At 37.0% G+C, this 15,470-nt stretch overlaps 1 long non-coding RNA gene across 1 annotated transcript; it reads left to right on the forward strand.

The window, feature by feature from the left end:
* The first annotated feature begins 2,781 nt into the window (after window positions 1-2,781).
* Window positions 2,782-13,125, forward strand: LOC149814718 (uncharacterized). The gene is made up of 2 exons (XR_016427947.1): window positions 2,782-3,430; window positions 12,760-13,125. It is a non-coding gene; the product is annotated as an uncharacterized LOC149814718 (long non-coding RNA).
* Window positions 13,126-15,470: the final 2,345 nt, after the last annotated feature.

Below are 15,470 nucleotides of genomic sequence, written 5' to 3' on the forward strand. Positions count from 1 at the left end.
TATTTTGTTGTTAAAGAAAGGACGAAGAATCATTTAGTGCATATTGTTAATATTGGTACCAAAGAGATGATCGTTGATCCTCTTACTAAAGAGTTAGCACTGAGATTATATTCTGAACATGTAATGAGGATGAGCTTGTTAAACTGTTTTTGATATATGCATATAAATAAAATAATCACTTTCAGTTCTTGATTCTCATTATTTTTTGTTGTTAATCTCATAAGGATTAGAGATTCAACCAAGGATCTATAGAATAGATCATAAAGGCCAATCTATTCATCAAGTCATTCCCATAAAGTTTTCTGGTTAAGGGTTTATCGTCGGATCAAGTGGGAGAATGTTGGATTAACCACCACTAAAGTAGTGGTGGTTATCCACGATGTGGATACACCCTTCATCCGAGGTGATCCTTCTGATAAATCAGTACATGATCAAGAGGGAACGGTTACGCAAATCATTCCCACTCTGTGCTCTATATATATGGGCACCATGAGCGACCCGAATACATGAGAAATACAGGAAAATCAAGAGAGCGGGTTTTCTTCTAAGTTCTTACCTCTCCATACAGTCGATTTCCATCAACAAAGAATAGATCCTGCTCACCGATTGCATAAAGAGAGCCTACGCTCGTGGAGGCTGCAGCCCGGTTGAGGAGAAACCATTCCTTGCTTGATCAACCACTGCTCACTGGCTCTCCTTTGCCCTAGTCAACCTCCACCATCGGCAACAACTGCAGTCCATCAATGGCTGCATCAGGTTCAAAGTCTCCCCTGTTTATTTTTTGTTTAACACAGTTTTTGCTGTGTATTTTCTCTGTTCCTGCGCAGGCTACCTGCAAGGAGGAGCATACCCCCCCTTTTGCTAAGGTAGTCTTCAGGGGCGGCTCAAGAGAAGTTATTAAAGGGGTTGCACCTTTTTTTTCTTAAATTCTTAATATCCTCCATCAATTCATCTGTCATGCACCATTCAATTTATTTTCCTAGTATAAATAATTGATTACCCAGAAATTTCCTTGATTTCTCTCACCAGTTCCATCTCAGAAACCCAAACAAATCAGCATGGATTCCCAAATAGTCCAGACTGAACAACGAACTCTTTTGCAATAGAATTATTTGGAGAGAGAAAATTCTCCACTAGTGAGAAGTCACCCACAAAGTACTGAATCACACCCTAAAGGCATACCTGCAAAAAGCAGTTCTCTTCAACGAGATTATAGATTATTCGTTTAATTGGATTTTAAAATTTTTTATTTTCTTTTGATAACGTTGAAAGAAAAGCAAAAGGGTTTTAGATAAAAGACTTGTGGATTTAATCACACTATACATAGGAATGCTTCATCTAAACGTATCTCTAGCATCCCACATGATTTTTGCTTATTATTTCTCTTCAACCTTACGTACCAAAGAAAGAAAACCGAAAAGAAAGAAAGGTATTTACCTCTTCGACGAACTGGTAATGAAGGAAGAATCTGATAGCAGAAAGATTGAGAGAAAGAGGATAAATATTGCAGAAGGAGAAAGGAACCCTCGCTCAGAGCAATCGATAGTGGAAGGCTTCGCCGTTAGCAGCAATAGCAGCGGCGGAGGCATTAGAGGAGGAGAGGAATACACTGAAAGAACTACGAACACAATAGAAAAACGATAACACTTGAATAAGACGATCTCACTGTTCGAGTCGTTGATATGAGTATTTATAGTTTGGCTGGACACGGTTTTTACAATAGATAGGAATACAACAGTTACAATATATTGAGTTATCTAATTCAAGGATAACTCTTATCATTGAGGCTTATCTGGAGTAGTCCACACAGCCAAGAGTGTTCGTAGATCCTGTACACGAAGAGTCCATATTCCTGAGAGAGTCTACGGAACTGAGAGATAATAATCTCTCAGTTTGACCGGTATTTTTGCTATGATCCTTAACATACACCACCGATGTCGCCACTCTTGCCAAAGAAATACAACCCACGTATCGTATCGTATCGTATCGTGTCGATCGACGAAACTCAAACACAACACTTTTTCTTTGAAAGCCTTTCAGTTGCTACTACTGAGTGAAAATGAGGACATTGAGGAGACGAAAACCCTGATGTTTATTTTTTTTACTTCAACATAGACGAACGAAAAAGTCTTAATGCTTTACCGCCCATTTGAAGGCCCCTCCATACTAATAGGCCCCAAGAGGTGGCTTTAAATCTCAAATAGGCCAGCCGGCCCTAGTAATGTTTTTTTTTGAAAGACAAGCTGAGGTTAGGCAGGCCCTTATCAGATATTTATTAAGACCCATGTGGCAGAAGGATTGGAACCTGGGCATTCAGCTTGGCGCGGGACCCGCTTACCACATGGGAGACCCCTCGTAGTCTTAATGGCTGTTAATCCTATGTAAAATCTCTGTACCTAAGATTAGTCTTTGCTGATTTCTTGATAATAATATTCTTTTATTTTTCTCAAAAAAAATGAATTTAAGAGGTTTCTCACAAAACGTTCTTTATATACATAATTTTTCATTAAAAAAATACCTACATCTCTTTTTATTAACAAAGAAGTTCATTTTCATACTCAACGTGGGAAAGTTGCCATTTTTTTTATAAGCGAGCCAAGTTTCTCATAAAGCTCGCGAAATCCCGCATCGGGAACCAAACTTCTTGAGAAATAAAGCTTGGGAGGTTTTAATAGTAATTTTATCTCTGTTGCTGCATCAGCAACTGCCTCTTCCCACCAAAACTGCACTTAATCATACCAGAAATTGAAAATAACGGAGAGAGAGAGAGAGAAAGTGAGTGTGGACGACTGCTTCCTTGTCTCTCCCACCAAATATGAAAGAATATAGAAATGGGGGAGATGTCAACTCGCCGTTTTCGCTAGTCTGGGGCTTCCGTGAGAGAGAGTTGTGGGTTGGTGGTGGTGATGAGGATGGTGGTAGTTGAAGATTTCGTCATCGTCATCACCATCATCTCGGAAACGCTTCATATTGAAGAGATCGATAGAGCCACCAACCGGAGCCAGAAACCCAACTTTTCTGGACATCCCAATTTGTAATCTGCTCTCTTTCTCCCTCCCAATGAGGAGAAATTGCTAATTTCACCCCGATTTTCTGGTTCTTGTGCTTTCAATTTTCTTGCAGTCTCCCAAAACCCAGAATTTCTGGTTTTCCGGCGCTGGAATTGTTGGTTTTCCGGGGGGCTGTTAGGTGACGGGAGCCCTTGGTTGGTTGGTTCAAGGTGAAATTGGGTTCCGGCAGAGGGGAAATGAGGAGATTTGGAGGTGTTTCTCTTGCTTTTTATGCTGGGTTTATTGGTTTTGTTCTGTTTTCGGCGGCGGTGGTCGAGGCACAGACGAATAATTGTGGTTGGGATATCAACGTGATTGTTCCATCGCTCAATTCCTCTGGGTGGACTTGCCGATCCGTTTGGAATTCCTTCAATCTTGGTGTGAGTAATACTTTACCTTTGTAGTGAATCAGCCTCATGACGTTCATCTCTTCCTCCTGTTAAGCTTGTGCCTGAGAGTTCGAGGAAAGCACGTTAGCCAAGGAGAAGCGAAGTAGAGATGTTAAACATCGATACTAAGTGACTCATTCAGTTGCGTCTTTGTAGATCTTGATTTGAAACTGAAGGCTTTGCCCATCAAGTTTCCTTGCTTAAGATTAATTGTTAGCCTTTTGCTTTGCTACTCTCACAAGCTAAGGCCTTTTGGTCAATAAATTTTTTCTTTCACTCAAAGAAAAGAAAAAGAAAGGATCAGCATCATGTGATAGAATTGATGGTCATAGGCAAGGGAGAAACCTAATTTCTAAGGATTTATTTGTTTCTCTGGTCTATTGGATGGCGAGATTGGTTGACGGATTTATGTTACTGTAATCTTTCATTTGTGTTATCCTGTTAATTGAGCCTTTTCTTTTTCAACCGCTACTTTTATATCTGTTAACAAGTTCTAAACCCGAAAACGTGAACTATGAATGTATTGAAATTCACACACACACACACACACACACACACACACACACACACACACACACACACACACACACACACACACACACACACACACACACACACACACATTCTACTGTTTTGGGGTTGAGGGTCTTTCTGTTTTATCAGATGGATATAGTTTGGTTAAAATAGTGAGATAATAGAGGAAAAACAAAAAACCATTGATCAAGATGTTGGAGTAAGTGATCGTATAACCATTTTTACTTGTAATATTCAGCAAGCATGAAAAGGAATATGAAGCGTGAAATTCACATTTTAGAATTTGAGTGACTCATTAGATTGGGTTGTCATCTGCAGATATGTGTAGGATCTGTTCGATTTTGCCTACCTGAATTTATATTAGACATATCACATTTTTTGAAGTAATTTTTATATGTTTCACATGTAATATATACATGCAGTTGTACATGATTGAGGAGAAGAATGAGATATGGATGATCTAAGCAAGATAGTATCTTTCTTTTTCTTTTCCTCTCCTTCCTCAAGGTAGATGCGTTTCTTTGTATCAGGACTCTCCTCTTTGGTGAATCAAACATCCAAACTCATCCTCCGTATGTATCCTTTTTTAGATTTCTATATAACATTTACAGTTTATGTTGATGCCTTACCTGCACACATTCTGGGATACTCTACAATCTTCCATGGGCTTGTTAGTTTTTGACGGACTCCCCTTTTGATGACCACCATCCATTCTGAAATGGAGACAATGGTGAAGCCAAGCACAATGTTATATATTTTTCTGTATAATAGCATACCCTAGTCAAATATATGGATGTTCATCTTGAGAGAATGCTACGAGGTTTTCATGTATACTTAATATGGCATCAACCGCATATGGCACTTCCAGCCTTCTGGGGCCTCCTTTTATCTGTTATTTTCTTATGTGCCTTTGTGTCTCTGGCTGGTCATTATCTTTCTTATGATCTATATGGTTTATGCGACATGCAGATTGAAGATTGAGTGTGATCCCTTTGTGGTCATAGGCTAATCATACATACAGCTTTTTTTATGATTTGTCTTGTTTCTTTGAGAGAAATAACTAAAATTATAGCGTAGCCAAGAAAAAGATAACTAATTTTAACTAAAAATTGATGCTAAATGGACATCAAATTTGAGATTCAGGTCTTTCGATGTCTTAGACTTGCCCTGAGGTTGTTGTATGTGTCATTAATTGCCATAATGGTTGCTTTGAATTGTTTATGCTATCAAAATCAGTGTTTCTTTTTTGTAGGTTTTCTATTGTTGCCTCAACTGACTTGATTTCTACATATATTGACCGTCTTCTTCCCTCTTCTTCACACAAGTCTAACATTATTACATTTCAATTAATTTACCTTTTTTTGATGTCTTTGCCTTCTTTGACAAGGAAGTCTTCAATGTTATTACTCATAATGGCAGTTTTTCTCAATACATATAATTTATGGTTAATGATTTCTTGACCCAGCTGTTGGTTTGCAAAAACTAAGTCCCCACGTGATTCTCCCAAAATACCTTCATCTTTACTGTTAATATTTTGTAAACTGGCAGCATGAAATGATGGAGACCTGTCATTCTAGTCTTATTTGGGTAACCATATAATTGCTCTGCATTTGTATTCTTTATTGTCCATCTAGAGTACTTACCCACTTCTTAAACACTACATTATACCTTTTCTTTTTGATCTGTATGAATCCAGTAGGGCTTGTCACCTTGTTCTAGTTCTCTTTCTCTTTCTATGAAGTAACTGATTTGGTTGTAGCTTATGTGTTTGTCAGAATCCTTGATAATTTAATTCTTTTGTCAGATTCAAACTTCAAATTAGCTCTTATGCATTCATGAACAATAAATCTTTCTGTGCTGTTATCGGTAAATCTTTCTAGTATGAGTTGATAGTCCAGAACTCATCCAACTATTTTCTGTGGGTGTTGTAGTATTCTTTGGTTGAAGGAAATATTTTGAGCATTGTACTATCAGCTCAATATACAACTGGATGGGTAGGCATGGGATTATCAAAGGATGGTTGGTTCTAGTGCAATGGTCGGTTGGATGGATTCACAATGTAAAGCAAACATCCAGAAATTTTAACTTGGTGGCCAAAGTAGTTCACAAGTTGTTGCTGGTCAGGGAGAACTAAAATTCACTGCTATTGCACCAGCCGCTGTTTTTCAAGGAACACATATATATTTAACATTTCAATTGAATTTTTCCACTCCTGTTGCAAGAAAAAACCTCTTATTCGCTGTGGGGAGTGATACTCCTATTCAAAACCAATTAACTCAACATTCTGATAAAATTTCCATCGCATTGGACTTCTCTGCAGGTTAGTTATTTTTCTTGATGAGTTGATAAAATGCATCTAGGCATGGAGATATTGTATATGGAACTCTATTAATGCATTACCAAGTGTCGAATCTTGGGATGATGATCTTTGTTTTTATGCTTCCTTGTAATGCTCTGTCACACTTATTTTTTGAAAAGTCCACTTTGCATTCTTTGTATTCACGTACATATTGGCTACAATTAAGGCTCAGTGATGTTATGTATGTGTCTATGTGTAAAGTACAAACTGCTGGCAAAAACTCTGCCCATTATATTATGTGAAATGACAAAACTCTTATAGTTAATAAAAAAAAAGTTAGCTATGCCTTGGAATGGTTTCTTACCATTAGGAAAATGTCTACATGCCCTTAGACTTTAGAAATTGTATCAGTAAATGTCCTAAAACTTCATGAGGCACACACACGTGTACACACACACAATAGTAATTGCCTATAGAATTGGATAGTAAACAAGAAAAAAACAACCATGCCTATAGAATTGGATTAAGAAAAAAACACCTCCAGCTACGACTTTTTGAAATGGTCCATGCAAGAAAAAGAAGTCCATGCAGCTCCATATTCAAACTGGTTAGGACAGGTGGAGAGAGAGAGAGCGAGAGAGAGGGGGGGGGGATTCTATTATCATACTAAGTAACCAGTGACACATAGTCAGCATCACTTATCTCTTGTTTCCTCGACTTTTCTTCACTAAATTTATTCTTTAATTGGTGTATGATGAATTGGTATTGTAATAACTAAACAGTAACAAATTAATTAAATGGTATAACCTAATATCATTAACTTTTATGACTATTTGGCAATCAAGTTGATCAGCAGAACCTGTAGCTTCTCTCTCTCTCTCTCATATCACACACACACACACACACAAGGTTCTGATATATGTAGGATGTCCCCTATAATACCAAATAAACAATAATTAAAGATGAATTATAATGACTAAATGTTGAATTGCATTTGTTATGTTATACTCTATGTGCTTAGTCTCATTTATATGTGAAAAGACATCATTCACGACTGGGTCTGGATCTCAGAATCCAAACCCAATTCATCTTGTTTATTAAAACACATGCTCATTAATGGCATGTTGTAATTTTAGTATATTATGTAATGGGTATTTTTGTACCCTAATCATTGTACGTGTGATATTTAATGAGAAGCAAAACCGCAAACCCTTATTGGGTTTTCTCTGCAGCCATCAGAGCCTCTCTCGTCGCTTTCTCACATGGTATCAGAGCTGAGATTCCCCTCTACAACGTCTTCTTCCAAGGTATTTCTTTTCTTATTCTTCTCGAATCTATTGAATCTCTTAGCCAACATAATCTGCAGAATATTTCTCTCTAGTTAACGTATTCTATTTTTCCCTATTTCTAAAATCTGCATCTAATCTCTCTCTTTCTATTTAATCGTCACCCACCATTAATCGTCATCCTTCTTAATCTAAAATCTGCACTTTCTAAAGTATGCATCTCACGTCTATTTGCATTTTCTTTTTCTTCTCACACTGTTTGACGTGATTCCATATGGTCATGCAAGAGCAAATCCTTTGTGTGATTTCATAAATTATTCCTTATTTTCTTCAGAAAAGTAAGGATAGATTCTGATATGAGTAAAATATCATATTCCCTTTCTATACATTCTAGAATAATGTTACATCCAAAAATCAGATTCAGCTCTTTGCATTTTTCGAAAAGAAAAACATGTTACATTCAAATAACGTGTTTCTGTTTTGCATTTCATTGATTGCCCTTATTCAGATCAGTGTACTGCATAACTTCATTTTTTTGTCTTAGGTCTGCTGTAAAAAAAAAGGCAGCCGAGTTTCAAGTTCTCTAAAATTACGTATTTGTTTTGACTTCTTTTGTTCCACTCCAGTATTGTTTCTAATTCTGTCTTGCTTCCATCTTTAATCACCTATAGATTCTTTTTCTTCTTCTCAATTTGTCCTTTCTTCTAACTTTCTTAGCCAACTTGTATCTTAAAAACTGAACAACTCCAATTTTCTCACCTGGAAAAGACAAATCATCCATTTCATAAGAAGTCAGGATCTCTCTGGACATCTAGATGACTCTGTTTCTGTTCCTCCAGAGTTCATATTATAAGATGGCAAGATTGGGAAGGGTGACACTTCCATTACCTTTGTCAGAAATCCAAAATATATATCTTGGATGAAGCGAGATCAGGCTTTGGTTGCCTACATCACTTCCACCCCGTCATAGGAGGTGCTTGTGGCAATCCCAGATGACTGCACAACTATGCAGTTATGACATCGTCTTGTTCAGATGTATTCTCAAGTTTCTCAGGCTAGAGTTTTATTATTAAAGAAAGAATTTCAAATGCTGAGAAAGGACTCCATGGCTGTCATGGAGTACTTAAACAAAATGAAAATCATCACAGATCAGTTGGCCATCGTGGGTTGCGTGGTCAATGACAAAGATATGGTGCAACAAACCTTGAGCGGGTTGGGACCCGATTATCATATGATGATTACTTCCTTGCTGCGTTTGCAAGATCTTCGTGCTAAGCTCTTACAGTATGAGATGACTTTAAAAGGATTCTCTGAAGGTAATCACAATCCCATTGGAGCCCACGACGTTCTTGCCACAGGAGTCACCTATGGTTGAGGACGTGGCAGGTATGAATCTCGAGAAAGAGGAGATCAAGAGAGGAATGGACAAGGAGCTCATGAAATATTACCTACTCTCAGTATGCTTCCTAATCTGCAAAGGCAAAGGACAATACCTACCTGCTTTCTCTGCAACAATAGAGGACACATAAAAGCAAATTGTTGGTTTAACCAGCAAAATAGAGGAAAGCAATTGGAGACAAGAAAGAGAACAAATACATTGAAAAATAGTGGAGAAGTCAAAGAACTGCTATTATCTGCTTTGGCTGAATTAAATATCAAACAGAATGATCAAGACACTTGGTATGTTGATTCTGGTGCAACCACTCATGTCACTAGTGATGCTGGTAAGCTCCTAAATCTTGTTCCTTATGTTGGTAGAAATAGTATAGTCACTGGAGATGGGTCTCACCACCATATTTCGCACATTGAAAATTCTGTAATTCCTATGTTCAACTCTTCTCTTGCTCTTTCAAATGTCATCCATGCTCCTAATATCAAGAAAAATATTGTTTTTGTCTCTAAGCTTGTAGATGACATTAATGCTTCACTTGAGTTTACTCCTTTCTCTATTTGTGTTAAGGACCTTCATATGAGAGAAACGTTCGCTGAAGGAAAACGACAAGGGAATATGTATGTGTTCCAAGAGAATCATTCATCTTGTGTTCAGTCTGTTGATTCCACATTGAAGCTCACATCATCATCCTCAGTTTCTCCTGACAATGTTTTTAATCTTTTGAATGTATTTAGCCGAAACTTTGGCATGGTCGTCTGGGTCATTGTAGTAGTTGTTTTATTGATAAACTTATTTCAAATAGTCTTATTCCCAAGTCCAGTCTAAATTTAGACAAAAAAAATGTTCTAGCTGTCTTCAGTGTAATAGTCATGTTCTTTTTTCATTCCATTAATAAAAGAGCTTCAAGACCATTTGAGATTATATGTTCTGATGTTTGGGGTCCGGCTCCAGTTTCTTCCATATCCGGCACTAGATATTATCTCATCTTTGTTGATAGCTATTCTCGATATACATGGATCTTCTTTATGAAAAGTAAATCTGAAACCTTTAAGTTATTTCAAAACTTTCATTCCTTTGTTCAAAATCAATTCTCTGAGAATATCATTTGTTTCCAATATGATGGAGGGGGTGAATTCTCTTCAAATAACTTTATTAGTTTCCTCCAGACAAATGAGATAAGTAGGCAGGTGTGTTTCCCTCATACACTTCAATAGAATGAGATTGCGGAACGGAAGCATCATCATACCATCGAGAGTGCAATGAGCATGATGCATGATAGTAATCTGTCAGTTACCTTCTGGACAGAAGCCTTTCATACAACAGTCTATGTCATAAATCGATTTCCCATGAACATTTTGGAGAACAAATCACCTTATTTCTTTTTATATGGTGGGCATCCAAATTACCATGATTTGCGTGTATTCGGATGTATATGTTATGTTCATGTTGAGAGTTCAATGCGACATAAGTTTTAGGATAAGGCTTTAAAGTGCAGGTTTGTTGGGTACGTTGATGATTGCAAAGGCTACAGATGTTATGATCCCATAAGCAAGAGCATCAAAATATCCAGAAATGTTGCGTTTGATTAATCAAATTTTGGTCATAATGCTATCACTCCTCCTGAAATTGAAGTTTATCACCCTTGGTTGAACTCAGATCTCTTTTCTAGTATTGATGATGTTTGTTTATCTGAATTTCATCAAAGAGATGAGGGAAACGTATCTACTGCTGAGCAAAGAACTCAGGAAAGTGTGATTTCTGAGTCACTATTGACCCCAGAAAGGTATACAAGCATTGTTTACTCTCGACGTGAGAAGGAGATACCCCTTAGCTCTAATCAGGAGCATAATTCTCCTATTTTCTTCAATCACCTGTTCACAAAAGGTCTATCCAATCTCGACATCCAATTGATAGGTGGGTTATGAGAATTTTATGATGTATTTCCAACCCTTCTTAGCCTCTTTGGGCAAGGAAGACCAACCCACAACTTTTTATCAAGCAATAAATTTTAAGAGATGGATTGAAGCTATGAACGAGGAAATGAAGGCTCTTCATGAATATGACACTTGGGATATTGTTCTTAGATCACATGATCAAAATGTGGTTGGGTCAAAGTAGGTGTATAAGATAAAGTATAAGCCATATGGTACTATCGAGCGATACAAGGCTAGGCTGGTTGCCAAAGGCTTCACACAGGAGCAAGGACAAGACTATGATGAGACTTTTAGTCCGATCGTAAAAATGAACACTATTCGTATCATACTATCATTGATTGTTAAGCACCAGTGGACTCTTAGCCAACTGGATGTAAAAAATGTGTTGCTACATGAAACTCTAAAAGACGAAGTATACATGGAGCAACCCACTGGGTATGCAGAAGAAAACTCTAAAGAATACGTGTGCAGGTTAAAGAGAGCTATATATGGTCCAAAGCAAGCATCTCGATCTTGGTTTGACAATTTTTTTCTTGAAGTAGAAAAATATGGCTTTATTCAGTCTCTTCTTGACCATTCTCTTTTCATATTCAAATGCAAAGATGTAGTTACCCTGTTATTGATATATGTTGATGACATTATCATTACAGGTAACTCTAATTAACATATTGAACATGTTAAAGAACTTCTGAATCACAGATTAAAGATGAAGGATCTTGGTAAACTGCGGTACTTTAGAGTAGAAGTTGACAGGACTGCTAAAGGCATGACACTTACTCAACATAAGTATACCATTGATGTTCTCAGCAAGGCAGGTTTGACTGATTGCAAGCCTCTAAGTACACCCAGTGTACTTCATAAGAAACTCAGTTACCAAGATGGAGATTTGTATGAGGACCCTACAGGATATCGCAGGATAGTAGGAATGCTTCAGTATCTTATCTTCACTGGGTCTGATATTGTTTACTCTGTCAATCAGGTATCTCAGTTCATGCATGACCCACACATTGGGCATATGGAAGCTGTTAAACACATTCTTCGATATTTGAAGGGAACTATTAGAGATGGTCTTCTGTACAGAAAGAGTATGCATGACCATCACATGCATGAACTTCTTACTTACACAGATGCAGATTGAGCAGGAGATCCAGATGAACGTAGGTTAGTTTCAGGATACTGTATTTTTATTGGCCTAAATCTTGTCTCCTGGAGCAGTAGAAAACAAAAGGCCATAGCCAGGTCGAACACATAAGCTGAATATAAATCAATGACAGTGGGTACAATTGAAGTAACATGGATCAGATATCTATTGATGGAAGTAGGAGAATCGATTTCTAAAGCGTTCTCTTGCGTGGCAATCAAAGTGCTATCAATATGTCATTCAATTCCATCTACCACAGTCGTGCCAAGCATATTGAAATTGATCAACATTTTGTAAGACAGAAGGGCGAAGAAAAAAAAATTGAACCAGAATACGTTCGGACTGCTAATCAAGTTGCTGACTTGTTTACAATAGGACATATCAAGAACATATTTTGGATGTTAAAAGGCAAGTTGTTTATGGTTCAAAACCATGTACAACTTGAGGGAAGGTGAAAAAACATCATTCACGACTGAATCCAGACCCAATTCATCTTGTTTATTAAAACACATGCTCATTAATGACGTGTTGTGATTTTAGTATATTATGTAATGGGTATTTTCGTACCCTAATCACCTCACGTGTGATATTTAATGAGAAGCAAAACTGCAAACCCTTATTGGGTTTTCTCTGCAGCCATCAAAGCCTCTCTCTGCTCTCTCACAATATGTCCTTGACCCTAGAAATCTTTTATTCTGTACATGCATTAATTCTCAAAATCATTGTTCTACAGGTACCTTATCTGTATCTTCTTTCCCTAGCCAGCTAAAGAGGAGCCATGGAATTTTGGCTATACTTGGGTGGGGTGTGCTTCTTCCTATAGGAGTCATAGCTGTACGATATTGTAGACAGTGGGACCCAATGTGGTATTACCTTCATGCTGTAATTCAATCTTTGGGATTTAGCATTGGCCTGGCAGCTGTGGTAGCTGGCGGCTTGCTGTATGGGAAGTTGAAGGTCAATATTCCAGCACATAGAGGCATGGGGATCTTCATCTTTGTGCTTTCTGTTCTTCAGGTTTGTGATATTTTTCCTTTTTGACACTATTTGGCATGTATGTTGGTCACTTTAGAGACTGTTAATGTCTTTCCCTTTGGTAGTTCAGTTCTCCCACAAACATCTTTTCTCCACCTAGTTGTTTGGCTTGCTTGTTTTACTCATTATTGCCACCCTGTACTTTCCTATTGATGAAGAATGCTAGGACCGAAGGCACTTAGGTCATTTGGTCCACTGATCTTTTGTGCGGAGCTTGATCTTTTTTGGTTTTTGTGAATATAAGTGATTTCTCAAGTTTTCTGGTTCATTATTGTTTTTATTGTTTATAACGTGTAATTTTCCTTTACTTGTAAAGTGCTTAACTGCATGGCTTGGTATTCTAACTTTAATAGTGCCTTTTTGTAATGGTATGTTTTCCATGGTTTATTGTATGTTATTCCTTTCTTTTACATGTGGAATCTTGATTTGTCATGTTTCCATACAATTTGACAGCATTTATTTCAAAACAATCTTAGACTGCTAAAAATATGTTTGGAAGTACTATTCTATGATTTTCCTTTGGCTAAAGAAAAAAAGGAAAATAATCATTCATTTCAGAATAAAGTCATGCAATCTGTCATCTTTAAAACTATGGTACCCGGACACTCCATTTTGCCCTCCATACCCCTGTCGACAACCAGACACACCATTTTATCTTCCGTACATACAAGTTTGTATTTAATTTATAATTTATAATTATATTTTTTGTATATAATATATATTTTAGATAGAGCATGCATATTTAGATTATATTCAGTTTATTTTGAATTTATTATTATATATATATATATATAGCCATGAATTGTCGTGTCATACCCTCCGTACCCAGGTGACAACTTTGAAATAATCAGAGAATGGTATGTCACACTTGTGCATAATAAAAAAAGTGTAAATTGTAAAGTAGTTTATGCAGCTTCAATTCCATGATACGTCTCAATTTGGAACTGAAGTCTAGTGGATATGACAAGGAATGACTTTTGTACATCCACTAGTTGTTAATGATGCATTTGATGGGGAAAATCCCTGAGAGGATGAATAGGTGTGTCATAAGATTGCTCTGGCTTGAGGCCCTTGCATTTAGGGTTGAGGATTTGCAAACTGCACCAGACTTTATGCTCATACACAATACTAAGTGATGCTGAGTCGGCGACAAAGCTGATTCACAATCCGAGATTCAAATGGATCTCCATGCGAGAAAGCTTAAAGTTTTAACAGGAGAGTTTGAACATGACTTAAATGTTATGTGATTTGAGATAGAGGCACTCTGTTTTAGCAATTCGGGTAAACAAAAAAAAGATGCATAGCAAACACACATTTTCAACGGATCTAAGAACATAGAAATCAGATCTGTGTTGTCCAATTTATGATGAGTTCTCTGAACCGGACAGACTGATCGCTGGTTGTCTAGTCGATATACAGTCAGTCAACTTGGGAGGGGTTTTCCAACCTCAAATGATAGAGTTTGGGAAAACTCCAAACAGGTAAGTTATCTTTCTGACAAACCAATATTTATAATTTTTGGATTAATATCCTGAAAGTTATGTTCAATTTACATTGCTGTATTTTTTGTTCTAAACTATACGAGTTCATGGACAAGATTTTAAGCATGCAGAAAACAAGTAACTTTTTGAAATAACAAATGATCGATTCACCAAATACTCAAAACATGAAAGTTCTTATTTAGGATGTTATCTTTTCAGAACATCATTCAGTTAGAGATGACAGAGATATGCTTCAAACTCTAAACACTATCAGAAATGTAACATGTTCAGAACCAAACTATCACTTGAGTAACAAGGATTGACAAATATTTTAGACCAGCAACAAAACAGATTCAGGACAAGTGATAAACATGAAAGTTGGAATTTCGGATGTTACCTTTTCAACAAGTTAAGATTCAGAACTTTCTGTTCGGTCGTTTAGTAGAACATGACAAAATACCAGTGTCAGGAAATGAAAATAACAGACAATCATGCAATTCTCAATCAAGCAACAGAATTTATATTACGTGCGATAAATGTTTAAAAATGCTTGTTTGCTAAAAGTTTTAGTGATTTCAATCGAATTGTAAATTGAGCAAATTAGAGTCCTCTTTGAGGTTTTTTAGCAAAATTAAATAAGTTCTTAGAAAATACTTTTTGAGGTTTAAAAAAATGCTCATGCACGATTCTTCAGATTCGATCTGAGAATCCGTGGTTCTGATCTGCTATATTATTTTGTTTTGGATTGATCTGGTCAGTCCAGAATCAATAGGTAGATCTGCATCTCGTTTTGAGACTGTGCGTCAGTCCCAAATTACGTTGAATGTAGAATCTTTATTGCTGGAGCGTGCTCATCTACTAAAACTCACGAATCGCTGCGTGACCAAACAACGGTGCGTGTGACAAGGCCTACAGAATTTAATATACA

This window comes from Nuphar pumila, chromosome 15 (genome assembly GCF_984573655.1).
Source record: "Nuphar pumila chromosome 15, dmNupPumi1.hap1.1, whole genome shotgun sequence".
In the NCBI taxonomy this organism is placed as follows: Eukaryota; Viridiplantae; Streptophyta; class Magnoliopsida; order Nymphaeales; family Nymphaeaceae; genus Nuphar; species Nuphar pumila.